The sequence below is a fragment of the Canis aureus genome, chromosome 22 (assembly GCF_053574225.1).
Source record: "Canis aureus isolate CA01 chromosome 22, VMU_Caureus_v.1.0, whole genome shotgun sequence".
Taxonomy (NCBI): domain Eukaryota; kingdom Metazoa; phylum Chordata; class Mammalia; order Carnivora; family Canidae; genus Canis; species Canis aureus.
Genome location: NC_135632.1, coordinates 7,790,646 through 7,818,592, shown reverse-complemented (window position 1 = coordinate 7,818,592; position 27,947 = coordinate 7,790,646). Strand labels below are relative to the sequence as shown.

The 27,947-nt window shown below is 44.3% G+C and overlaps 1 long non-coding RNA gene across 2 annotated transcripts; it reads right to left on the bottom strand.

Annotated features, from left to right (window-relative positions):
- Positions 1-7,915: 7,915 nt before the first annotated feature.
- On the bottom strand, positions 7,916-23,041 carry LOC144294291 (uncharacterized). 2 transcript variants are annotated; one of them, XR_013361716.1, is made up of 7 exons: positions 22,901-23,041; positions 18,410-18,506; positions 18,215-18,288; positions 12,839-13,824; positions 11,884-12,000; positions 9,436-9,611; positions 7,916-8,006 (listed from the first exon to the last, which is right to left on the bottom strand). It is a non-coding gene; the product is annotated as an uncharacterized LOC144294291 (long non-coding RNA). The 2 variants fall into 2 exon arrangements; XR_013361715.1 differs by having other exon boundaries at positions 11,884-13,824.
- Between the last annotated feature and the right edge of the window lie 4,906 nt (positions 23,042-27,947).

Here is a 27,947-nt window from a genome sequence, read left to right as displayed (position 1 = left end):
TTCTTCTTCTTCTTCCTCCTTCTTCTTCCTCCTCCTTCTTCCTTCTTCTTCCTCCTTCTTCCGTCTTCTTCCTCCTCCTCCTTCTTCTTCCTCCTTCCTCCTCCTTCTTCCTCCTTCCTCCTCCTCCTTCCTCCTCCTCCTCCTTCCTCCTCCTCCTCCTTCCTCCTCCTCCTCCTTTCTCCTCCTCCTCCTCCTTCTTCCTCCTCCTTCCTCCTCCTTCCTCCTTCTTCCTCCTTCTTCCTCCTCCTTCCTCCTTCTTCCTCCTCCTTCTTCTTCTTTTTAATTATAATTAATAGGCCATTCTTATGCTGGGGAAAGACTACAAGGCATGCATTTGTTCCAAAGTAAACCTAGGTTGCCAGAGGTCTCCCAAGGACAAAGATACGTGGCTCAAAAACAAATTCCGCACAAACGCTTCGGCATCAGCCATCGCTCATTTGACCACACAGTTGCAAGAATCTCGCAGATTCTTAGCTCTGCCAACTGACAAACAGCTGTTGTTCCTTCTCAAAGGCCACACTCTCTGCCGACCACCTCACTAAGTTGGAGCCTTCGTGTGAAGAGTGAGGGGAGGGGGGTACATACGAGACTTGAGGGCTCTGCTCAAGAGTTTGGATCTTGTGCTAGAGCCAAAGGCACTGAGCAACGGGTTCGGGTGGAGGCCAGCCCGTGTGCACCCTGGAGACCCCTCTAGTATCTGAGGTAGAGAAACCTGTTGGAGGCTCCTGCCACAGTTCAGGTGAGAGACGATGCATCATGGGGATAATGGTGAGAAGAGAATCCATCTCAGAGCCATGCGGGATGCACCACTGAGCGGGTCTGGAAGACAAGTGATGGAAAGGAAGGTGCAAACCACCTCCTCTAGCTACCCTGATAAGCCTGCGATGTACGTGTCATCACGTCCATTTCACAGACACCAAAACCGAGCTCTACACAGTTAAATCACTTAAGTGAGTTTACTCAGCTAGTGAGAGAAAAACCGTCTCGCAGAGTTGAGGCACAGCACTCAGGGATTACTCAGGCCTGCGAGGTAGGGAGAAACACATTGAATGAATTACGGAAAACCACCTTAAAAAAAGCCAAAGGCCATGCCTTGGACAGAGCATCCCTGAGCGCTGGGAGAGCAGTGTTCGGGCAACGCGCTTCCAGCGACGCAAGGGAGAGGAGCAGATTGTTCTCGTTCTCCTCCCTTTCACTTTGTCCTTCCTCCTGCATCTGGGGAAGAGAGATTTGTATAATAACGTGTTAGCATTTGAGAGCATTTCAGCAAAGCCTGCCGCCAGCTGCCTTTTCTGACACAGACATATCCCCTACCATCAATTTATTCCTTTGGGGTAAGTGGCCTCCTCCCCATCTCCCAACTGCTTTGGAGATAAAAGCAAGTAGTGAGGGATTTATCCTTTTTCCCATAATATTGTGGCTGTAATTTAAAGCTGCCATAACTCATGTATAGAACTGTGACCATAATACCATGGAAAAAGCCATCATTCAAAGCCCAGAGGAAGAAATGTGGAGTCTTGTTTCTTCCAGCTGTAAATTGCCTCAAAACCAGCAGACAGCTGTTGGCATAACCAGACAATGGAAACTAAGGTTTGGAAAGTTACCCATGACGGATTGTTTTTTTCTTTTTCTCCCCTTTTCCACATCTTCACTAGAGTCAAAATAGTTTTCTGGGTTGGAAAGTAACCAGGACTAGATAATAGATCCTTACTGGGCTTGTACATGACTCTCCAAATTTGGGGGATCCCCTAAAAGATTGGTAGAGCTGGGTTAAATTTGCACGGATTAAACAGACCCTGGTCAGGTTGGGTTGCGTTACTTAGACTAGTTCTGGGAGGCTACCAGCCATGAGTCTTGCAGGGACCATGGCGTCTATTTTTCTCTTGTTCATAGGGTGAGGTTTTCCAGACCAGTAATTTCTCCCACACTGTTCTGGTCCATGCTTCGCAGCTGTGCTATGGTTAAAATTCACTGCTCTAATCATTTTCCAGTGAGCTCATGTAGGAGATCAGGAATGTCTCCATGTCTGCTCCCCACATGTCCTACCATATTGAGCTCTGTCCTGTATGCCAACTCACACATGGGCATGAGCACCTTCTGTGCATTAAGAACATTCTAGACACTATGCTCACTATATTATTTCATCTTATCCTCACTGCAACCCTACAAGTTAGATGTTATTATCATTCCCATTCTATAACAGAGAAAATTAAGTCAATGAGTGATGCAGTAAATAAGAAATAAATTCGAAAAAAAAAAGAAAAAAAAAGAAATAAATTCGAAGCTAGGTCAGCAGAACTATCAAGCTAGTGCTCTTGTTTTTCTCGGTTCACAATTCTTTGAGGAGGTAAGATGTATATGACCTCTGTTAGCAAGAGAAGATTCAATTCTTATAAATGCTTTGAATGTGCAAACTGTATTTTTTTTTAAGATTTTATTTATTAATTCACAAGAGTCACAGAGATAGAGAGGCAGAGACACAGGCAGAGGGAGAGGCAAGCTCCATGTGGGGAGCCTGATGCGGGACTCGATCCCGGGACTCCAGGATCACACCCTGGGCTGAAGGCAGGCTCCAAACTGCTGAGCCACCCAGGGATCCCCGAATGTGCAAACTTTTAAATCAACTATTACCTAAATATTTCTGAGATATTATTTATTTTTTGCAGTTGATAATTTTCTACCCTTGTGCTTGTGCCTTCAGACTTGTGAGTTCAGGCTTTAGGGTTAGATTGCTTGAATTCAGTCCCACCTCTGTTACTTCTTACCAGTATGACTTGGGGCAAAAAAGTCAAACACTTCTCTGTGCTTTGGTTTTCTCATCTTAGAATGAAAATTATAGGTATTATCCACTTTATAGGGTTGTTTTTAACTTTTAAAGAGGATGAATTTATGTAAAATGTCTAACGACAGGTGTGACACATGGGTTGTACAGTTGACTGTACACTGGTGGCCCCAAATGAACCGTGACTCCCAGGATTTAGCCCTTATGCAGTGCCCTCCCACACTGACCCTGGCCTTGGCTGAATAACTTACTTCAGCCAAGGAGATACTTACAAGTGGTACAGAAGCAGAGTCCTAATAAGTGCCTACACATAGGGGTTGTCCTGTTGGGACACTTATTCTTGGAGCCCTGAGCCATCATATAAAGAAGTTAGCCTATTTAATTGTAGAGAACCCTGGAGAGAGAGATAGAGAGATAGAGAGAGAGAGTGAGAGGCCCAGTCAAACCCTACCTGTTCCAAATGAAGCTCCAGATAGCCATTGTGGACATTTCAGCCCCAGCAGATGCCACATGGAACAGAATAACAACCAAGTAAGCCCGGTCAACCAATAAAACCTTAAGAAACAATAAAATATTGGGGCACTTGGGTGGCTCAGTTGGTTAAGCATTTGCCTTTGGCTCAGGTCATGACCCCAGGGTCCTGGGGTCAAGTCCTGTGTCAGGGTCCCTGCTCAGCAGAGGAGGGGGCAGGAGGTCTGCGTCTCCCTCTGCCTCTCCTCATCCCCTACTCATACACTCTTTCGAATGAATAAAAATCTTTTTTTAAAAAGAAACAATAAAATATTGTTTTAAGCCACTATATTATGTTGTGGTTTGCTATATAGCAATAGATAACTGAGGTAAAGCACATTCCATAAATGTCATCTACTTTTTCAAGTTGTCATCATTATTGCTTGACTTTATTTCCTCCAAAATAATTAATATTAAGACAGAGAATGCTGTGTTTCTCAATAACTCATTCACTCAACAGTAATGTGCTGCGTTTCTACTACGGGCAGAGCAACAAGGATTTGCTCCCATATTTAAAAAATAGTGTCCTGCTCCCACTGCCCCCCAAGCATGCTCTCATAGGGTTTTTCATTTTAAAGCTTTTTAGAAAAGATTTATTTATTTATTTTGAGAGAGAGAGAGAGAGAGAGAGAATGTGCATGTGAGTGGGGGAAGGGCAGAGGGAGAGGGAGAGAGAGAGAGAGTCCTCAAGCAAACTCCATGCTGAGTGCAGAGCCCGACATGAGGCTCAATCCCAAGACCCTGAGATCATGACCTGAGCCGAAATCAAGAGTCGGCTGCTGAACCGACTGAGCCACTCAGGCGCCCCATGGACTTTTTAAATCTTAGATTTGCAAGGTAGAAAAATGTAAATTTCTCATCCTTTTAGAATTATTATTTATTGAGTGACTACAATGTTTATCCATTTTTTAACCTTTTAAAAATGCATGAGGGAATTAGTGCAGAACCAGACTTTATTTTTCATATACTCACTGACTCGTCTTGATAGGAAGTTGAAAAATACTCGACACTACATCAAAACCATAGAGTCTCAAGGATAAAAGGGCCTTTGAAAGGTCAGCTAGTCTACTCTAGTCTAGGTAGGCTTTCATCTCAGCCTCCCGGAGAGCTGCCAAGGCTCCTGTTTTTAAAGTTTTGCAAGCTACATTCCCTGGGTAGCAGCCACAAAGCCCTTCATGCACAGCGTTGGTATTTCCAGGAGAAATCATGCTGCAGTATTAACTCTGCGTCTCTCTTCAGGCTCCTGCATTATGGACTGCTGTAATTTAGGGTCATGTTCGTAGCCATGAAATGTCATTTGGTTGAAAATCATCTTCTCTTTGCTTGCTGGTCTTACACACAGCTTCTACTGGGCATACAAGCAAAATGAGTTAAAACAAAATTGTGCAGGGTGCCTGGGTGGCTCAGTGAGTTAGGTGTCTGCCTTCCACTCAGGTCATGATCCTGGGGTCCTGGGATCAAGTCCCGAGTCAGGCTCCTTGCTTAGGAGGGAATCTGCTTCTCCCTCTGCCCTTCCCCCCTGCTTGTGATCTCTTTCTCTTTCTCTCTTGGTCTTAAATAAATAAATAAATAAATAAATAAATAAATAAATAAATAAAATCTTTAAAAAAATTGTGCGGTTCAGGAAGCTTGTGTCCCTCTCCACACTTCTCCTTTGGCCAGGACCTGCAGGCCTTCATCTTCTAAACACTGGTCTGATATCAGTTGCTTCCAGTACAAATGAGCTTTAGCCTTGCATTATTTCTCCTTCTACATTCACATCTTAAGCTATAAATGTATCTGATGTATGTAAACATGTATAAATCACCCAATTATGGAATCAAAGGCCTAGTACCTCGTTAATCTAATTGTGAAATCAGAGAGATAGGAAGTGGAGTTTATTCCAAGTCCCCACTTTTATATGCTCCGGTCATCTTAAGATATGACTGTGGGAGGGAATGGGGGTTAGAAAAGGATAGGAAAAGCATTTGGCATGGAGACAAACATTCACAAAGGACCTCAAATTTAGAATTTTGACATTGTTTGCAAAGAGGTCATACGTAGAGTCATAGATACAGATGCTTCTCATTCAACTCTAAACTCATGTCCCATGATTGGACCCTACTACCTCGTGGGGGCTACAAATTCATTAAAAAACAAGCAAACAAACTCTCATAATTACCTGTGAATAGCACATTTATATGCTATTGTGTGTTTCGAATTAGAATTAGAATTTGTTAATGTAAACATTAAAATACACCACAGTGTTTGGATCCTGTTTTCACAATTCTTTAGAATAACACCAGCTAAGCATGCATGGAGGCGTTATCAGACACTGGGTATTTAGCAAGAAACTTTTTAACAATCTGGTAAAGGAGGAACTATTACCATCTTGTTTTCCGTGTGAGGAAACTGAGACACAGGCACATTAAGAAATATGCCCAGGGCACACACAGAGCTGGGATTGGAGCCAGGCAATGTGGCTTCAGAGCTCATATGTTCAATCCCCAGTCTACTGTCTCAGTTTCAAAAGTCCCCACACATGGGGGAGGATGTCTTATGTCTCCAAAAGGTGCTGGACCTATGGAGATGGAAGAAGAGGGTGGGAGGACAGGCATGGGACGATGCCAGAAAGGATGAAGCAGGGTGACCTTTGTGGTTGCTGAAACACGTATCACAGGCCCTGCAGGAGCAGAGGTCGATGAGGCCGCCTTTGTGGGGTCCACCTGCCTGGCCCGTCTTCCCAACAGCTTCCCCGCTATGCTCCTTCCCTCTCTACTTCTCCCTCTTGTTCCCAGCTTCATCCCCATTTCCTTGCTCCAATATTCCTGCCCATGGTGGTCCTGAATCCTTTCCAATGGTGTTCTCTTTCTGGCCTACCTGGCCCTGCAGCTCCAGTCTCCGGCCTCAGCATCCTCAGGAGAGGGCAAGCTGGCTCTGAGTCAGCCACGGGATACCCGGGGCCTAGATTTTCTGCTGCCTCAAGCTCTGGCTTGCCCCTTCCAAGCCCAAGGTCCAGGGAGTCGAGGAGAGTGGGATGGAGAGGAACCTGTCAGCAAGGGGAAGGCTTGTCTGCCCTCCTGGGGCCTAAGCTCTCCATGGAGTGGCCCAGAAGGGATATGGGGGAGATGTGTGATTACCTCATGGGCACGTCAGCGAAACCTGCTGACACTGCACTAGCTGACAGCGCTTCTGTGTGCACATGCAGCGACATGGAGACAGTGTCACTCGCTAGAATGCTGGCGAGCCTGGGCTGCACGGATAGGCCTGATCACGGCCGTTTGAATGGTGAAGTCCCACAGGCAGCGAGGACGTGAGCTTTGCAATGGCCTACAAAATGGCGGAGGCCTACAAAAAACAGGATCACAGAAAAGTCCGTCATAAAATAAGACTAAACATCTAATGAAATGCCTGCAAACCATAACAGCGTCTCACCTCGCCAGCCCCAAGTCAGCCCATGTGTCAATAATTATTGAATGTGGAAAGCGGGTAGGTTTCCATGTGATGGAATATGTCTGCCATGATCTGAAGCTGGCAGTGAGGCCCAGGCACCCGCTCCCTCTGAGCAAGCTGTGAGCAGTGGGGACAGGGTGGCACGTGTCAGAAGAACTGCACAGAATGGAGAGTAAGGGGTGGGCACCATGGACCCTTAAAAGGGTAGTGAGGGAGCGGGGCCCTACCAAGAAGACTGCATGCTCCCCAGAGTGAACTCTTCCCTCTGGCCCCACGAATTGAGGCAATATTCCAAAACTCACAATCTTGGTGCAGTTGAATTTCTTGCAAAAATCAGTGAGGGGAGCAGGTGGGGGACTGAGGCTGGAAACTGGGTTCCATCTCCCTCATCACAGCCCTTCCTTCCTGAGGATAGCGGACCCTACTGCACTGGCCTCCTTGTGTCTTCTGCGATGGCACAGCCTCAACGTTGTGGCCCTGGTTGTTCCCGTGGCCCAGGACCCCTCCCTCACATCTTCAGGCCACCAACTGGCCATTCAGGTCCCAGTGAGGAGTCATCTTTCAGGGCGTCCTTCCCCGACCCCCACGCACTTGGGGAAATTAAGTGACATCCTTGGCCCCACATCACAGGACTTCACACTATTCTGTTTCATTTTCTTCATCCAACTTTTTGCTGTTTGAAACCATCTTTTCACATGCATGACTCTCTTTCTTTTGTTTGCTTGTGTGCCTGCCTCCCAGCTTCTAGAATGTGAGTTCTACCAGGACAGGGACTTGCCTTGCCTTTGGTTTTCACAAAATTAAAGTCCTTGGTGTGTTGCTACCGCCTATAATAATGCCTAGGATATAGTAGGTGGTCAATAAATACTTGCTGAAAGCATGCGTAAAAAAATGAATAGATGGCCCTGAACTGCCATGGCCCACAGGAGTGGAGAAAGCATGGAGATACTTTGAGGTTCTTGCATTAGGGGTGAACTAATTTTAACTAAGTCTCCAAGGGGTCTTCAAGCAACATCTGGTTTATGTATGTATTTAATTGTACCTTACCTCATTGCAAAAGAATTTGCGGTCATTTTCAAAGATACATAGAGTGCAATAAAATTTTTAGAAAGGAAGTAGTGGATATAGAGGGGGAAATAAGCATTGAAAAACTAAGATAAAATGAGAGCAAGATTAGCAATTAAAACATATACCGTAAAGTTCTTTCTTCCTTGCCAGAAGTGGACTGCAAATGTGACTTTGAACTTTTAATAGCGAGTGACAGCTCATCTACACTAAAGTCCTTAAAAAGGAGAAGAGAGAACATGTAAAACTTGACTTTTCCTTTACTTTTTACCTGTTAGCCATGAATCATAACTATGCTAACGTTAAATGTGTTTCCAATTAAGTTTACTAATCTTCGTTACAGCAGTAAATATGAGTTGTTATCAATCAATATTTATTGAACATCTGTACTCAAAGGGCTTATGCATTCCAGCACATTCTCATGCCTTTCTCATGCTGCCCCAGTAACCTGGCAGGATCCCGACCAGTCCAAACATTTATGAGGAGCACAGCCTGCCTGAAGGATGGTTGACAAGGCCCTGGGTGATGCAGGTCTGACATGGCTTACTTCTAATTGGTAGAAAATTCTTATTTGAGTTTAATTTATAGGCTCCTTAATGATATTGAGGATCATTTTCTTCATACTGCCTGCCGTCTCAGCCCACTTCTCCACAATAAATCCCCTCAATTGGTTTAATCTTTTTCTAAAATTTGCGCATCTTCCCAAATTTTGCTCATCTCTGTTTGTCTTCAGAAACTTTCTATTCTCCTCCCCCATCCTCCCATTTTCTCTCCCTCCTCCTCTTTCTCTTGCTCTTCCCTTTCTCTCCTTTAGACAGTTTTGAAAGGCAGTATAGAAAGTGTCAAAAGCCATTAGAAATTCTTTGGGCCATGGGATACCGGCCAAATTGCTTGATATTTTTGTACTTCAGTCACCTGTTAGATTATGATTATATACCGTTCCCTTTTAAAATGATCTCCTTTCAAGCACCTGGGTGGCTCAGGTGGCTCAGTTGATTAAGCATCTACCTTCAGCTCAGGTTGTAAACTTGGAGTCCTGTGATGGAGCCCCGCATCCGGTTCCCTGCTCCACGGGAGCCTACTTCTCCCTCTGTCTCTGTTTATGAATGAATAAATAAAATCTAAAAAAAAAAAAAAAAAAAAAGAGAGATCTCCTCTCTCTTTCCTGTGTCCCTCAGCAGAAACTATATTTATTCCCGTTGTCCCGTATCTCCATGTCTCTGAATATTACCAGAATTCCCTTCCTCTCTTCTTGGCTTGGAGAACTCCTATACGTGCTTCAAAACTAATCTTAGATATTTCCGTCTGCAGAAAATCTTTCTGAATTGGCACACCCAACTTCTCCTCCGGGCTTCCCTGGCAACCTGTGCGTACCTCTTTATCTATCTGCTTGCCTGTCTATCTCCATAAGGACTATCAGGACAAGGGCTAGAACTCGAGCCTTCTTGTCTTTGATATCTAGCATATTTCTTGCTACATAGTAGTTGTTCAGTTTAAGATTGGTTGAACTAAAATGAGTACAGAACTGACCCCTGGAGAAAAATCAACCTATAAAGTGGTAGCATCATATTTCTTATATATCCCACACAAAGTAACATGCTTGCTTTCCTGGATGAGACTAAAAGAAACTTATTTTTATTACTTACCAATTAAAGATTTAAAACTCATCTTTGTAGGAGACAAAGCCTTTTTTCCCCTTGTAAAAATAGATCAGGAAAGTAGCATAAAGTACTGAGCACTGGGTTTGAATCCCTCTTCTGTACCTCCTGGTTGTGAGATTTGGGCTAAATCAGTTCATCTTCCTAGACTTCAGAGTCTGCACCTATAAAATGGGCATTGTAACACTCACCTCTCTCATGTCTTGTGAAGATTAGATGTGATGTGTCTGCGAATACACTTTTAGAATAGCATATATTTCCTTTGCAGATGTTAGGTAATACATTACTTGGGGAGAAATCTTGGTGTCTAGATTTAGGTGCTCATCCAACTCAGGGGTGGGAAACTATTCTGGCTGCAAGGTTAACTGGAGATAATATTCCTTTTTAAAAAATCTTTAAATTTTATTTTAAGTTGGCTCCACACCCAGCATGGGGCTCAAATTCGCAACTCTGAGACTAAGCGTCGCATGCTCTACCCACTGAGCCAGTCAGTTGCCCCAGCACTATTCCTTCAGGATCAAGATTCAACTGTCAGGTAATTTGCACATTTACATTTCCGGTTACACCATTTCATTAGATACTAAGAGACTTTCCGATATAGTTTGCATAAATGACACTGCTTTGGGAGGCAGGGTGTCGCTGCATGCCAAATCCATGGTCTCTACAGGGCGTGTGGAGTGTTCCCAGGGCAGAGGATGACAATGTAATTTCACCAAGGAAAGGTGGGGGCAGGCCTGCACAGTCCAGGCAAAGCCAGTCCATGCACTCCAAACACAGGGCCGTGTGGATTGTGATTATTTCTACATGGCAATTGACACCTTACGCACATAAGGATTTGTTGGCTAGAGGATGTCTACATGCCAGTCCTTTAATTTTTCTTTGCTGCTTTCTAATTTTACTGTGATGATAACAAACGGAACCACAGTGCTTCCATCAGAAACCAGAGCATGTCCATGAATAACTAACAGACTGCATACAGTTTTCCCAGTGAATTTTCAAAGCCAAACGTGGGTTGGCTTTTGTATATAAATTGCCAGTGCGCCTTTTCCATTCCGGTGGGAGCTCTCTGAAGGGAACATTACAGCTGTGATGAATAACAGTCCCTCTAAAGAAGCTGGCATGAGGCATGCATTTCATCCCACTGAGTGGAACACCGCGCCTGTCGCCAAATGTGCCGGGTCTCCCACCATTAAATAAATATATACATATGTCACTTGGCTTTGTTCCCAAGTCCTAGGCTCTGTAGAAACCAAGCACTTTATTACTATTAATAATGCTATAGTTATAATAGATGCAAAGCCAAGAAGTGGGAACTTTGTCCTTAGCATCTTTGATGAAATTTCCCAATGTCTGTTACTTAATTTTTACTTACCACATCCTTTAACTCTTCATTTGCCACTACTGGATAAATAGCAGTATTCTTTCCAATATATGCTAAATCTAAGCAGCTGACATTTTAATTAATGAATTTATAAAAATAATAACCTCTACCTCACAGACCAGGATAATAATTAACATTTATTATCTGGCAGGTATTTTTCTAATTATTATTAACCCTATTTTACAGATGATAAAACAATTCTAGAGAGGCTCATTGACTTGTCTCACATGACATTGATAAAATTTGAACCCAGACCACTGTGTTCTAATGCTTCTCTATGGAAGTGAAGTATAAAAGCATCGTTCAGTAAATCTTTTCTTTTTTTCTGAGAAATAACAGAATCATAATTATTCTCATGTATAGAGATGTTTATTAGAACACTCGTTAGTGATCTCTCAATAATTTTTGCGAAGATATTTTATTTCGTTTTGAAATGACATTAAAAAAATAACTCAGGTTAATAGTTAGACAAGAGACCAATGGAGGCAAATATCCAGTTTTCCATTTCTTTTAAAAATTGTATTAGCGGGCAGCCAGGGTGGCTCAGTGGTTTAGTGCCGCCTTCAGCCCAGGGCCTGATCCTGGAGACCCAGGATCGAGTCCCACGTCGGGCTCCCTGCGTGGGGCCTGCTTCTCCCTCTGCCTGTGTCTCTGCTTCCTTCTCCTCGCTCTCTCTCTCTCCCTCTGTCTCTCATGAATGAATAAATGGAGAAAATCTTTAAAAAAAATTGTATTAGTTGCAAATTTTTAAGATAACATCACCCGGCCCTTGGATTATTCCTATAAACTTAAATCTGTCCTTCCGACTCCACTCTCCCCACCCCACCACTAACCTGAAGAAGCTTCATGAAACTGCAATTTGATGGCTTGGCTCCCAACTGCATCCCCGTTACATCTCCTCCCCTACTTCTACAGTGAACCTATTGCCAGTGGAATCAAATCCAAAATCCTCATGTCAAAGTCTTCACCAATGCAGTTTCATCCTAATGATCCGTTTTTATTTCCTACAATGAATCAATGTTTACCCTTACTTTAAACCTAGAGTGGTGCCTTACCAATTATTCCTTAATTGCTAAACAATTAGCAATGAAGTGTCTGGCCATGAAATATATTGTCAGCTCCTTAGGGACAGGTCTCCTCTCGTAATTTCTTTTGTATCCTCTAGGATAATGCTAAAGAAACATTAGGTGCTCCATATGTACTCACTGGGTAATGAAGATTGGAATTAGCCAAACTTGGATTTAAAATCTCAAATTTCTAATTTGTAATACACTCCCTAACTTTGTAATTTTATTTAAATAATGTTCTAGATCAATCTAAATACACAAGAGTAAATGTTGAGTTCCATAAGGGATGACATAGCCATACAGTGGAATACTGTGCAGCCATTTTAAATAGTGTTCTTGAAGAAATATGAGGTTAAATGCTGTGTAATATATTGGTAAATTTTTTAAATGCTATGAAAGGTATGTACAGAATAATCCCAATTTGGGATAAAAACTCCAAAATTAATAGGACATTGAAAAGTACTCATCCTAAAGGAAAAGACTGATGATTTGTACTTTATAAAAAACTTCTATTCATCAAAAGACACCTTAAACAGAGTACAAAGACAAGCCTGACAGAGGACTCATATCCAAAATATATAAAAGAAGTCCTACAGATTATTAAAAAAAAAAAAAAGACAACAACATTTATAAGATAGGCAAAAGGCTTGAACAGGCAAAAAAGAAGGTATCTAAATGATTGATAAATAAATGAGAAGGTGCCAAACATCATCAGTCATCAGAGAAATTCAAATAAAGCCATGATGAGATACCAGTACACATCCACCAGCTGGCTAAGAAACAAAACAAAAAAACCCCACAAAACCAAAAACTGATAATATCAAGTGTTAGCAGGGATGTGGAACAACTAGAACTCTCTATTACTAAGGGGAATGTCAACTGGAACCTCCATTGTGGAAATTCTTTTTTCTGTTTGTTTGTGTTCTGGAGAACTTCCAGATACCTCTGGCCACAGATGTTGGCCTTCGACTTTCCTTCTCCCACTTTCTGGGACTTCCGATCACCATTCTCCTATGGTCTCTTGCTTCTTTGATTCAGTGACTTCTTATTTCTTAGTTCATTTCCTATTTCTGCTGGTATGTGTATTTTTTGATACTTTCCCAAGAAAGTATGGATAAGAGATAAATGTTTGAGTCCTCTTAGGATTTTGATGACATTTCTCATTGTCTCCCAGTATCTAACATTACTGTTGGTAAGCCTGGAGCCGTTTCATTCCTGTTTCAGTGAATGTGAACTTGAGAGAAATAAGCACTAGAAGCTTTAAGATCTTTTCTTAACCCTGGTGTTCTAGAATTTTTAAATGATTTGCCTTGGTTTATCTCCCACCACTGTCACTATGATTGACTTCCTGGGGTCCCTCCCTTTTCATCTAAAACTCATAATCAGCTCTGAATAATTTCTGTGTAATTTCCTCCTTTTCCCCAACCATGCACCTCTTGTTTTAACTCTCTGGATTAGAGGTAGCTGTTGGACCTCTAGGGTCATTTCTTATCTTTTTCCTTTTCTTTTCTTTTCTCTTTTCTTTTCATTTCTTTCTCTTCTACTTGTAGTATTTCTGTGACTTTATCATCCCATCCCTCACTGAAATTTTCATTTGGGCTATTATATATTTAGTTCTATGAGCTCTTGTTATTTGATTGTCTCCTTTTCACCAGCCTTGATTTGTTTCAACAGATGCAGTAGCTTTTCTCCTGAGGGATATGAATTCTAACTGTTTCAGAGATTTTTTTTTTTTCTGGTCTCTTCATTATCTTTCATTGATCTACATTTCTTTACTCTGTACGTATTTGTTTTTGTGTCACTTTCTTTCATAGTGGAGGTTTTCTCCATTTTGGCGATCCTTGGCTTCTGTTCATATTTTAGAGGGAGGAATTAAAAAGCGTGAAGACTCTGGGTGTGTGAGCAGCGTGTGTCACCTAGTGGGCTCCCCTGTAAAAGAAGAAAAGGCAAATTCTGAAAAAAAAATAATGTTCCAAAATGATTTCCAAGGAAAAAAGTAACCCATTCAGTACCAAAGATTCACGTAATGAAAATTTTGCTTATAAGAGAGTAATTGGGCAGCTGCAAAAGGAAATAATTAAATTGTAGAATCCAGTTCAGTTGTACAGAGAGAAAGTTAAGATGATAGATCTTCAGTAAAGCAGTTCCATAGCTTATAACAAAGTCCAGTAGCTCTCCTGGTTCTAAATAGGTAACAGAGGGGCACCTGGGTGGCTCAGTCGGTTAAGCATCTGCCTTCAGCTCGGGTCATGGTTTCAGGATCCTGGGATCGAGTTCCACGTCCATCCTTGCTAGGTGGCCAATCTGCTTCTGCTTCTCCCTCTCCCTGTGCCTCCCCATTCATGCTGTCTCTCTCTCTCAAATAAATAAAATCTATAAAAAAAATAAACAGGTAAACAGAGCTTCTTTTAAAGCAAGTATTTAGAAGATGAATCTGACCATTGTTTAAAGACTTACTGGTGCCTAATGGAAAATTTTGAAAAACATAATCTAGAGACAATCCCGTGAATATAGTGTATACTTCCTTAGGGTTTCCTTTCTTCTCTGTTTTAACCAGTTTACAAAATTTACATTTAAAAGCACCTTGGCTGCTTAAGAGTTCTGTGGGTTGTTGGTTTTTTCACTTTGCACTTCATGGTTTTATTTCACCAGTAATTAAAACTGCACTAAGCCAGAAAGAGATGAATGAAAAAAATATCCCTCAAAGCTGCTTTTCCTGTCTTGTTAGCAGAAAGTCTTCAAAACAGAATAGTCTTAAAAGTTTTCCAGGTGATACTGGATTCACTGAGATACTCAAGGGAAATGAAACTTGTAAATGCCATCAAAGCCTTATTAATTCACTTTCACGTATTTGCCATTAAATCATTTTGTCATAATAGCCTCATTAATTCATCACCCTTGTTTTTCCTCCCTTTTCCGTTCTCTTATTATTACTTATTGGTGACCTCAATGTGTAAAAGCACCTTTAGTCTCTTTTGTTTGCTAGCTCCTCTGTCTGATTTATCTGGGGGGAAGCAAGTAGAAGGTCACAAATGGTGACCGCCTGGCTTCACACAGGTGTGCTTGGAGGGTGGCTCATTGATTAATGAGCGTCTCATTTTGAAGGGAATTACTTGGCTGGTTTTTTACAGCTTGACTTTCTGCCCAGTGAGGTAATGGCAGAAAGTTTTCACTTGCCTAAAGACGATTCCTTGTAGGTTGTATCAGAAAGGAGCTGAGCATTGCAATTTAACTTGTAAGACATAATTTGAAATATGGAGAAAGTGCAGCCAGAAGACAGATTGAGTGGCGTGGGGAATCAAATACAGCCGAGGGCCAAGTCATCCTGCTTCATAACGTGCTGTGGAGCTCGCTCTTAGCCATACAGGAGAATCACTGGTGGAGCTTTTAAACAAAGACCCCAAACTGGGCTCCATTCTGTATCAACTGAAATGGAATCCCTGGGAGTAGGGCCCGGGAATTTGCTATTTTAAAAATCTTCAGATGATTCCAATGTACCGGTGAAGGTTACAAAAAACTCATGTAACAGGACAGGATACATTAAGCAGTAAATAGGAATAATTAAGCTCTGGCTTCCCAACTCTGGCTCAGACACACCATGGGAGAAGGTGCAAAGACAGAAGGTGTGGGTGTCAAGAGATTTTCCGACCCATTGGAGAGACAAGATAAGCTCGAATGAAGATAACTGAGAGCAGCATAAGGCACAATATAATCGTGGATGCTATACCTATGGGATTCTAGGAAGAAAATACCACTGTGGATAGAAGTAGTAAAGGGTCTTTGCAGGGCAAGTGTTGAGTTAGAGCTTTGTGGGGGGAGCAGAGGTGGCTCCACACTATAGGTGACACAAGAAGTAGGGGAAAGAGTGTGCTCAAGGGGGTGGGAAATAGTGAGCAGATTGTGCTGGAGCTTGGTTGAGGGGTGGCCTGTTCTGGCACCAACACCATCCTACGGTGAGCGCTTGACATCAATTTTTACTGTAACTCCTCAGCAAAGTACCATGCACGACAGATGGAGAAACTTGTCCCCTATTCTGTTGGAGGATTCCAGCTAGGCAGCCGGGGACAAGGGAGGACCAACGAGAGAAGTGGGAACACCTGTTATCTGCAGCTGTGACATCAGAGGGGCGAGAGTTTGCAGGATCAAGGTGGAGAGACTGGAGCAAACTGGTGTTTAGTGCAAGAGAATCTGAGGGCCTTGTCAGGAGCCCAGGTGAGGGTCCAGGGGCTCAGAAACCAGGGTCACTAGACCCAGGGCGGAAGGTCAAAAGTTGACCAGAACTCGACACGGGAGAGAGTGCCTCTGCCTTCAGCCAGGCAGCACCACGCTCCGGGCTTGTGTGTGACGCAGGAAGTCCTGACATGGCCCTCTGAATGCTACAAATATTTTGTGACCTTTACAAAAATTAGCATTCAGGTTTTGTCTTATTATTGGGTAAAAACATGACACAGTGTGATTTTTAAGCAACATGCCCCTCAGCCTGCTTACCCCGTACCTGACCCCGAGCTAGAAGGAGACATTTTGGCACCTGGGGCAGACAGCAGGCGATGTTCTCCTCCAAATCAATTTTATAATTCATGATATGGCTCACAGATGGGCATTATTAACAGTGCGCACCATCTGGCAGTTTCCTACTTTCAACCATTACTCTTGCTAAAGAGATGTTAAGCTTTCAAAATCATTATTTACAATTGTCGTGTCCTCTAAATCTCAGGGCTTTAGGTCCGGCCTCCTTTCCTGGGCTTGACTCCTCCTGGGCCATCTCTACCCCTGCCAGGCGAGGGTGCGGGCACGCATGCTGTGGGCACACAGCGGCATGCAAACAGCTAAGAGTTGAATGGCTCAAGTCTTAGGCTCCTGACAGTATATAAAAGTATTAACAATGTTCATGGAACCCAAGAGACCGTGTCCACACAATAGGAACCCACGGTGTGATGCGATGAGTCCCCTTAAGGGAACCAGGGAGGGCAGGAGATTCATGGGCTCAAAGAAAGCAAGTGGTATAGATGTGACTCGAATTTAGTGTGTGGGATTCCTGAAGCTGAGAATTTCTTTTGGCCACGTCCTGCTCTGACCCCATGTGCACGGCAGAGAGGCATCAGCTCCGACCCTTGTCTCCCAGGACCTTAACTGCACCAACCAGGCTGGAGTAGGAGATAAAGAACAATTCCTTGTTAGCGTCAGATCCCAGGCAAACATGAGGAAGAGGCGTCAGGTGCTGAAGCAGACCCATGCCCCAGAGACTCTCTTTGGAACTTACTCTTTGAGATTGCTTAAGATTAAATTCCTATTTCTAGGCTTTTTTTTTATTATTTTATTTTTTAAAAAGACATTTTATTTTATTTATTTTTTTAAAGATTTCATTTATTTATTCATGAGACACACACACACACACAGAGAGAGAGAGAGAGAGAGAGGCAGAGACACAGGCAGAGGGAGAAGCAGGCTCCATGCAGGGAGCCTGATGTGGGACTCGATCCCAGGACTCCAGGATCAGGCCCTGGGCCGAAGGCAGGCGCTTAACTGCTGAGCCACCCAGGGGTCCCAAGCTTTATTTTTTTATAGTTGCATTTTTGAATGGGTATTTTAGGCACCGAACCAGATCTTGAAATGACACAAGAGGATGCATTGTGAATAGTGAGCTTCCTACCTTCCTCAGTCAGGGTTCCAGCAGGAAATGAAATTCACCTCCAGAATGTTCAAATTTGGGGACTTTAAGGAAGGGACCACTTGCAGAGGTGAGGGCAGGGGTCAAAGGAGACAAAGGGGCCTGGACACCCCGGGAACTAGCAACAGCTGAGGAAGAAAACGGTGTGGCTGGAGCCCAGCAGGGGCTGGGCCTAGCTGGGCACAGAGCAGGTGTTCCCGGCATGGCACCAGAGGGGGGTGAGCGTGGGGGGAAGGGCAGGCTTTCTCTTTGCCCAGCCTCCGATCTCCTACCACTGTCTCCCACTGGCCCAACCCAGGAGGACCTCAACCCTCGAGGGAAATGGGGTGATGGAGGCCCTGGAGGACAGATGCTCTGCAGGGAACAGAGCACAGAAAGGAAAATGATGAATTGGGGAGAGACCCAGAGAACAGGCAACGTAGCACCCCCAACCCTCAGTCCTCCAAGGCCTCCAAGGCAACAATTATTAGCATTTTTTGGGGGGGTAACCATCCAGAAATAGTCTATGTATATACCAGCTGCAAGTGTATATGTCAAACCATTTGCTATGCAAATAGTGGTAAAGTCTTCCCTGCCTCCTCCCACACCCCTGCCCTTGCCTTTTAGTCAGTATATCTTGGATTTGGCCCCTTCTGGCATTTATGGAGCTACCTTGTCATTGGCTGTCTTGTCATTGGAGACGAGAGCGTGGTCCCCAGAGAGCCAGCATCGGTGTCACCTGGGACCTTGTGAGAAATGCAAACAAGTTAGAGACCCTGGGAATGAGGCCCCAGGAATTTGTGTCTTAACAAGCTCTCTGGATCATTTCATGCACACCAGAGTTCCAGAATGAGGCTGGGACCCCACCTGACCAAGGCTTTGGCTGCTCAGGTGTCAGTGTACCTCAGGGACAGGAGAACAGAGAGTGCTGCAAGGCTTTCGTGTCCATGTCGTTCCACCGAACCTACCAGCAAGAAAAACAGAAAGCAGCACGTACTGATGCAGCCTCTGACATCAGCTCTCAGGGCAAATCAGAATCCCAAAAGAGCAAAGAAAGGAGAGGCTCACTCACTTCCTCCAGACACATCTCCCTTTCTCTCTTTTTGTGTATATTTAGCTCTTTGGACACAGATACTGTGCTTTAATATGTTGGGTTGAGTATGTGATGCAACGCAAGCTAAATATAATCGTGAAGACTCATAGTCACCCCATGCTTAGGGTTGGCATCTGCTGGGAACCCACAACTATGAGACTCACCACCGCCTTGGTCCCTTAGGACACTGACTCCCTCAGGAGGACCCCGTCAGGCATTGCTCTAGCTTTGTCTCGTGTGGCTCCAGTACCCACTGCATCTAAGGCCACTGCCTTCTATGCCCACACAGAAGATGGGCATCCGGTCCTCTGGAAGCTCGCAGAACAGCCTGAGGTTTGGGAGGCACTTGTTAGCCCTGTAACCCTAGGGCCCTCTCTGTGCCTTGGTTTCCCCACCTGTAAAATGGCAGCATTAGAAATGGCAGGGCTGCTGGCTTGCACAGTTCTGAGGGGGCATCCCTGAATACCTGAGTAGTGCTCCCTGTAGGGTGAGGGCAGGATGGATGATTATAATAGAATCCCCCTTCCTATGTGATATACATATATGTAATGGGTTACTATTCAGCCATCAAAAAAAAAAAAAAAAAATGAGGGCAGCCCGGGTGGCTCAGAGGTTTAGTGCCACCTTCGGCCCAGGGCATGATCCTGGAGACCCGGGATCGAGCCCCACGTCGGGCTCCCTGCATGGAGCCTGCTTCTCCCTCTGCCTGTGTCTCTGCCTCTCTCTCTCTCTCTCTCTCTCTCTGTGTGTGTGTCTATCATGAATAAATAAATTTTTAGAAAATCTTTAAAATAAAATCTTTTTTAAAAAATGAAATCTTACCATTTGCAATGATGCGGATGGAACTAAAGAGCGTTATGCTAAGTGAAATAAGTCAATCAGAGAAAGACAATTGCCATATGATCTCACTCAGATGTGGAATTTAAGAAACAAAACAGAGGATCATAATGGAAGAGAGGGAAAAAACAAAACAAGATGAAATCCGAGAGGGAGACAAATCATAAGAGACTCTTGATCATAGGAAACAAACTGAGGGTCACTGGAGGGAAAGGGGGGAAGGGGTCACTGGTGATGGACATTAAGGACGGCACGTGATGTGATGAGTGTTGGGTGTTATGTAAGACTGATGACTCACTGCCCTCTACCTCTGACAGTACATGTTAATTAATTGAACTTAAATTTTTTAAAAAAGAAAAGAAACCCCCTCTCCTGGTGCCTAATAGTGGGCGGCACAGTTCTGCTGTGTGGCAATGAGCTGTGGGAGGAAGTGCAGTGGACGTCAGACAGTCTGGGATTGAATCCAGGCTCTCTTCCTTACTTAAAATTCTGTGACTTGGACCAGTCATTCACCTCGAGCAATGCGGCTGGCATATTAATGGCGTGCGATAGATATTTGTTGAAGGAATGAATGTGCACTTAATGAGTCTCAGTTTCCTACTCTGTATAATGGGAACAAGAATATCATTTACTTCATAGGGATAAATTAATATTAATCGAGAAAACATATTTCAAAAGTTCTGGCATAATGGAAGGAACCAAATATGTGGGCGGTTACCGTAAACATGTGCCAGGGGCTGTCTTGAATACACTGCTGAGTTTTTGGACCTGGGTTATCGTGTCTGGGTCAGACTCCAGGCATGGAGTCAGTTTAGGAACAGAACTCAGTCTCTGTAAGGCCTGGCAAAAGCAAAGGAGAAGGAGTGGGTGCATGACCCCTGGTTGTAGTTTAGATTCACACTGGAGCTTTTAAAAATTTACAATTAAGTCAAATCCCCGGTCACGGATCTTGAGCATGGATATTTTTGAAAAGGGCCCCAGGTGATTCTAAGGTACAACCAGAAGTGAGAACTCTGATTTATGGACACCTACTATGTGCCAAGTGTTATGCTAGATGCTAAACAATATTATTTCCTTCACTCCTCACAACAACTCAACATATTAGATATTTTGTCCCCATTTCACAGGTGAGGAAATCAAGGATCGGGTGCTAAAGAAACATCTGGAAGGTCACAGACCAGTGTGATGGATCCTAGCATGGAAACCTAAGCTAGGGCGGTCTGACTTTGAAGCCAGTGCTCTTTTCACTGCTTTGTACCACATCTTGGAAGGATTCTCCAAGGAAAAAGTCCGGAATGCCCTATATGATTTCTGACTTGTCTCCCACAGGGCTGAGGCCGGGCAGGTGGTGGGCTCAGCGGCTCCCATCGTGTGGGCAGGGCGCAGCAGGGGTGGACAGTGTGCGCCTGTGCTCCTTCATATGGCAATGGGTCATTTACAGCAGAAAAGTATGGGAGCTGTTTTCCTTTCAAAATAAGGGGTATTTCTTGGTAAAATGGCAAGGAAATTCCTGAAAGCGTCAGAAATGGAGTTTCTATTTCCGGCTAAGAAAGATTGGTTTTGTGGCAGTAATTGATAGCTTCCAATGTGAGCCAAATCCAAACTGCTTACAAAATATCAGAGTTTGCATCCAAGGCAGACTGGCCCTCTTGCACGTCTGTGATTGCGACATGGTCTGGATTCTCTTTGAATCTAGAGATAGAGTTTTTCACTTGTGAATATCACTGTCCCATAACTATGAGAGATGACACTCAGAACTCATATGGAGACAAACCCAAGGTTTTTGTTGTTCTATGAATAATTATATCCTTCCCCTTAAAACTGCCTTTAGAAGCAATGGGGAGGGGGGCAAGAGGTGGGGGCGTGGATAGCACTCCATTTGGTTATAAATTCACTTGGGCCCAAGCTGCATATTTGGCTGGTTGGCCAGGGTATATTTCAACAACTGGACAACCAAATATCAGGATCTCTGGGAATAAAATTTTTGCCCAGTTAATTAGTGATCGTATAAGCAGTTTGGACTACCATAGTTTTTGTCTATAAATTACCATCGAATAACCACTATTGGAAAGTGATTTAATCTCTTACAGAGTTTTCTGCATTCATTAATGAAGGCGGGTTGGGGGCAGGACTGGATGATCCAGAGAAATTTCCAGTCCAGACATGTCGTGCGTCTCTGACGTTCTATTGAATTGACCGTTTAGGTCAAAACTTAAAATAATGTTTCCTAAACTAAGGACTGGGCTCCAGAGTAGGGCTCAAAATATAATACTGTGTATTAGAAACAGAAGACTTCAGAGCCAGCCAGACTCTGCATTCAAATGCTAGAATGTTCCACACTCCCCATCTGAGCCATCCCTTTGGGCCTCAGGGTTTTCCTTAATAAAATGGGAATAAGTGATAGTTCTGGCATAGAGTTCTTGTGAGGATTTAAGGAGAGATACAGAAACAGTATAGTAGTGCATAACGTGTCATTATTGTTTTTATGATTAATGGGATGGTCTGACTTCCTCAACCACCTGGTCCGCCTCTACTCTGTAGCACTTGGAGTTTGAGGATAAACAATTATGTTGAGACTGAGGGCCAGGAATTAGGGTGTACCAGAGGCTCCTTATCTCAGTGGTGGCATGGGGAATTATAGCTGGGAAGATGTTGACTGGGCATGAAAAACTAACCTAGAATAACTTATACCTATGTTGAATGTATGCTTCTTGCTCGGGTTTAGTGGGCTAGCAACACCTCTTCCTTCTTCCTCCGAATTTGGAGCCAAGTAAGAGGTAGACACATAAATGAGACGCTTTGCTACTGATAGACCTGGCATGGAGGATGTGGCTTAAGCAGGTGGCACACGGATCCCAACACTCGCCTCATTTCAGACTCTGCACAGCTTCTCTGGAAGATGCACACCGCTACAGGCCCTCCCCACGGCCCACTTCCCTAAGCTCAGAACCAGCCTCCCCTGCAGCTGGGAGGGAGCACCCGTCCCCTGAGTATAGTCAGCTCCTTCTCCCAAATGCACCATTCTGGGGAGTCTGCTTCCCCCAGAGGGGAGAGACTGTAGTTCCTGGGAGGGAAACTCTCTGGCTTCTTTTTTCCTCTCTCTTCCCCAGAAACCGAATGGTTAATCCATCCCTTCTACGGGGAGGTGGGGAGGAATCGTCCCCTTTGTTAACACTTCTTATCTTGGATCTGCATGCTGTGTGCTTGTCCAAAACTGTTGGAATGCTTTATCAAATGAGAGTGGAAGGAAATTTTATTTGTTCCAGGGCTCCCCACTGATCTTAGATATGAGATTCTATTGGAAAGGACTATGCACACACAAAGAGCAATATTTGGCTACTGCAGTGGAGGTATTAGTTATCTATTGTTGAACAACAAATTACCCCAATGTGGTGACTTAAGACAACAATAAATTTTTCTTATCTTACATCGTCTCTGCTGGTCAAGGATTCAGCAATGGCTTAATTGGGTGGTTCTGGCTCAGAATCTCTTCGGAGGTTGGAGTTAAAATGCAGTCGGAGGCTGTAGGGCTATAGTCATTTGAAGCTTGACGGCAGCTGGAGGAGCCACTTCCAAGAAGACTCACTCACGTGACTGCAGGTGGGAGGCCTCCTTTCCTTGCCCTGTGGCTCTCTCCCTAGGGTTGCTCAAGTGTCCTCGTGACACGGCAGCTGGCTTCCCCCCAGAGTGAGTGATCTCAGAGAAAGCAAAGCCGAAGCTGCAATGTCTTTTGTGACCTACCTTTGGAAGTCACCCTTGCACCCTTTTTCTACATTATCTTATTGGTTATACAGGGCAGTCTTGTTCTTTTCTTTTCTTTTCCTTTTTTTTTTTTTTTTTTGAGAGAGGGAGAGAGTACATGAGAGAGCAAGAGAGAGCATGCGTGGGGGGAGAGGCAGAGGAATAGGGAGAAGCAGCCCACTTCAGGGCTGGATTCCATCACCCTGGGATCATGACCTGGGCCAAGGGCAGATGCTTAACCCGCTGAACCACCCAGATATCCCAGGTCAGCCTTTGTCAAGTGTGAGCAGGCCCCACAGGAATATAAAGACTTGGAGGGAGGGATAATTGGGACCATCTCAGAGGCTGGTGACCACAGTGGGTGATCTGCTGAAGACAGTTTTGTTGTTTTTACTCCTTGCAAGAGAACAGTCGGTGAATCCCACCGGTGGCCTTTGAGAGGCTTCAAAGCCACCTCTTGCTGTCACCCCCAGGGAAAGCATTATTCATCAGCCTTTCGAGAATGTAGGCTGAGACAGGAAGATGCCAGGCAGACAGGGACACCCTTTAATACAAAGCAGTGGCAGGGCTAGCTCTCCATGTGTGGGGGATGGCACATGACTCCTAGACATTATTTTCTGAGCACTTACTTTGTGTAGGTGTTACAGTTCACACACAGGAGCACATTTCCCTCCCCGCAACAGCCTGCAAGGTGGGGCCTGTTTCCATTTCCATTTTACAGATGCAGAAACTCAGGCTCAGAGAAGTGAAGTAACTCAGCTGTAAACGGCGGGGCCGGGATGTGATGTCAGACCAGGTAACTTTGGATCAGCACGTCCCAAAGCAAGGCACGTCCAAATCACCTCGGGGAATCCAGCTGAAATGTAGGTTCTGTTTCGGTAGGTTCAGGCCAGGGCTAGGGTTCTACATTTCTTTTTCTTTTTCGGTTAAGATTTTATTTATTTATTCATGAGAGACACAGAGAGGGGCAGAGACACAGGCAGAGGGAGAAGCAGGCTCCCTGCAGGGAGCCCGATGCAGGACTCGATCCCAAGACCCCAGGATCACCACCTGAGCCAAAGTCAGACGCCCAACCACTGAGCCACCTGGGTGCTCAGGGGTCTACATTTCTGACAAGCCCCCAGACAATGCTGCTGCTGCTGCTGAGGCAGGAGGCTTTTGAACTCCTCTGGGCAACTCCAGCAAGGGCTGGGGACATCCTAGCATGGCATCTGGCACAACTAACTGTCAAACAAATGGTGGAGTTTCTCTGTAGAGAGGAGCTGGAGCCCAGGACCCTGTCTGCTCTGCAAGCACCTATGCCTGCAAAGAGGGAGGCAGAGAGACGATGGGCTCATGGGCTTCTACCATCCACCTAGAAAAAAGGGGCTAGGAGCCCCAACCATGCTCTTTCTGAGGCCTCTTTCTTTACCTGGGGCTGCACCCTCCTGTCGAGCCATCACCCAGAAGTCCCTGAAGGCTATCTGCTTTTGGGACCAGGCAGGAAACTGTGTTTCCCAACCTCACCAAATACAGCCTTCTCAGTGAAGGCTTCCCAGTTGGGGCAGGGGGTAGGGCTGTTGAGTTCTGCGTGTGGATGTGGGGGCGCGGAGGAGGCACCCCCAGCTGGGCTGGGGAGCTCTGGTCCTCCTCTGCTTGTTCGTCCCCTACCACTGTGTGAGAGCATAAAGCCTCTAAGTATACGCAGTATTTCCCAGAGAGACAGGATAATGAGTGTTTTTCTTAGCTCATCCATAAAGTCAACATATAATACATTCTTAATCGCATTTAGGAGCATTTATTCAACCGAGTGTAACTACTAATTTCAGAGAATGCCCAATAATTCTAATAATACTAATGTTATAGCACAGTCGGAGTGCTTTGCTCCAAACGCTCCAAGCGGTCCCTCAAGTTTGGCTTTGGGGGCAAGGCTGGCACTTTGTTCCAGGAGAAAATCTTCATTCACGTGGACTCTGTGTCCAGCCTTCACTGCTCTTGGGTTTTCCAAGGTGAGGGCCTGATGCTTTACCTCCTTTCATCTTCCCATCACTCAGCCACCCACCAAGGTGGTTTCTGAAAGCCCTGAGTAGGGACTTGAGAAATTCTGTGTGGATTACTCTCCATTTCATGGCTAACCTCCTTCCCCTCGGTCTCACACAGCCTGGAGCCAAGGACAGAAGTGAACCAGAACCTGGATTTGACCTTCCTAGAGCCTTCCTTCCCAGCAGGCCCACAGAAGGAAAAAAAGGTTGCTTGCAAGCACCTCCTAATCTTCCTAGAGATAAAAATGCTGCACCCCTCACCCTGCAAGGAAAAGGTGCGAGGCTCTCCGTCTTCAGGGCTGGACACCTGAATCTGAAACATTTTCAGGAAACACGCTGAGTGAGACTGGAGAAGTGAGTCAGAAAGGCCTGGAAGCAAACATGAAAACACTCATGAATGGTGAACTGAGGTCCTGGTGAACTGAAAGGCTTACCAGGAGAAGGCTGAAGACTTTTCTGCTTGTGTCCCCCTAAAACATGCATGATTAGCCATTCGGAAACTTCACGGGCACTACTGTACCCACATAGACAACAAAAAGTATGCATATATGTGACAGGCATGCTATAGAACGAGAGCTTAGGCCTCCCCCAGTGAGAGTTCTGTTCCCCACCAGCACCCCTGGCACCCCAGTGCCTCCTCTTGGGTGGCCTCCGGGAGCACCTGCCTCCTGTGGGCGACTCCTGTTTGGAATTAGAGCTGGTCCCAGCCCTGCCTGGCCTTTGCCACCATATCAGCCCTATAACCGTGGGGAATGCATGTGACTTTCTACACCTTAGCTAGCTCCTCTGTGAAATGCAGGAATGGTAGTCCCTCCTCTGCAGGGCTGCTGTGAGATCGAGGCCAGGCCAGGGCACCATTTAGCACAGACCTGGCCCATGGCATGTGTGCAGTAATTTTCAGTGATGACTTGAAGCCCCCAGTTCAGAAAAATGATCAAACTTTTGGAAATAAGGCCAGAGAAAGGATGCCCGTGTGTCTTGCAATGTCATATTGGAAAACGCTGTCTGTCCAGCGTGCCTGCGTCAGGGTCGCAGGACCCTATAAGGAAGGAACTCTGGCCCGTGGTAGTCTATTGGTGAATAGACTTCCTGAAAGTTTGATGTTAACTAATTAGGTTGCATATGATTTTTGTCTAATAGAAATGCAAGTTGTTCTTGTTCGGTGGGATGGATATCCGTAGAGGCTACAGTTGTATTGCTTTGGGGTTTTTTTTTTTTTTTTTTGGTGTTTAATTTAGCAGTTTGATTCTAGCGTCCTGTCTTCTGCTGATCATGTATACATCAATCTCCTGCATGTTCCTTTGAACCAGCTTTACCATCTTGCTGGTTCCCTCATTAATTAGTTCAATAAATCTCTGACACAGGTACACTGTATCATTGAGTAGGAGACTCATGATTGAGCTTTTTGAAAATTCTACTTTGACAACAATTAATTCATCTTTCTGCTTTGGTTGCCAGAGCTGGGTTCTAGTGACTGCAACCAAAATAATATTGACGAAATGAGTTCTATTTGTATAACCATAGTCACACCGTCTCTTTTATCCCAGCTTTACTCGTCAAGATCTCAGTTACCAGTCACCTCAACCTACTCTAGAATATTCTCAAGGGAAATTGTTTCATTCCCTGATTGACTTGAATAATCAATTCTTACCTTCCTTTTTAAGGCAGTTAGCATTTTCTTTTCACTCCATTTAATTCACAAAATGGTTACCAAAAAACCCAAATTAACACAATGGTTTTTAAGTGGTGGGACTTCGATAATTTTTTTTTCTTGTTTCCTACTTTGCTTTTATCAATATTCTCTATATCAATGATTTGCTATACTCATAGTGAAAAGATTTAAAAAAAACTTCACTTAAGAAAAAGTGTGCACCTGCTGTGTTCACGGCACGGGGGAAAACTCAGCAGGGAACACAGTGTTCTGCACCTCACTGCTCCTGCCTTTGACAGAACAAAGGTGGAAGCATAGCTATGGAACAGGACAGAGTGCAAGTGCAGATTGAGAAAGAACATATGGTGCCCAGGAGAAAAAGGCTGCGGAGGGGGTGGTGGGGAAAGAATTGTGTTGGAGGATTAGCCTTTGATAACCTTATTAATAGCCAATAGCTAGTATTTAACGTACGTTTGTTACATGCCAAACATCCATGCATCTCCTTTAACTCTTCATTTTTAAAATTGTGTGAAAATATTTGATTTACCATCGTAGCCATTTTTAAGTGTACAGCTGAGTAGTGTTAAGTATATTCATTGTTGTGAAACAGATATATATATATTTTTTATTGTTATGAAACAGATCTCCAGAACTTTTGCATCCCACAAGTATGAAACTCTACACCCATTAAATAACTCCTCTTTTCCCACTTCCCTGAGGTCCTAGTAACCACCATTCTGTTTTGATTCTATGAATTTGACTAACTTTAGACACTTCGTGTAAGTGGAATTATATAAGTATTTTTGTGACTAGCTTATTTCAGTCAGCATAATGTCCTTAAGGTTCATCCATGTTGTAGCGTGTGATAGAATTTCCTTCCATTAAGGCTGAATAAGATTCCATTGTTTGTACGTGTCACATTTTGTTTATGCATTTATTTGTTGATGACTTTTTGGGTTGCTTCTACCTCTGGGCTATTGTAAATATACTGCCATGAACACCGGTGTGCAAATATCTCTTTGAGACTCTAGTTTCAATTCTTTTGGATATATATGCAGAAGT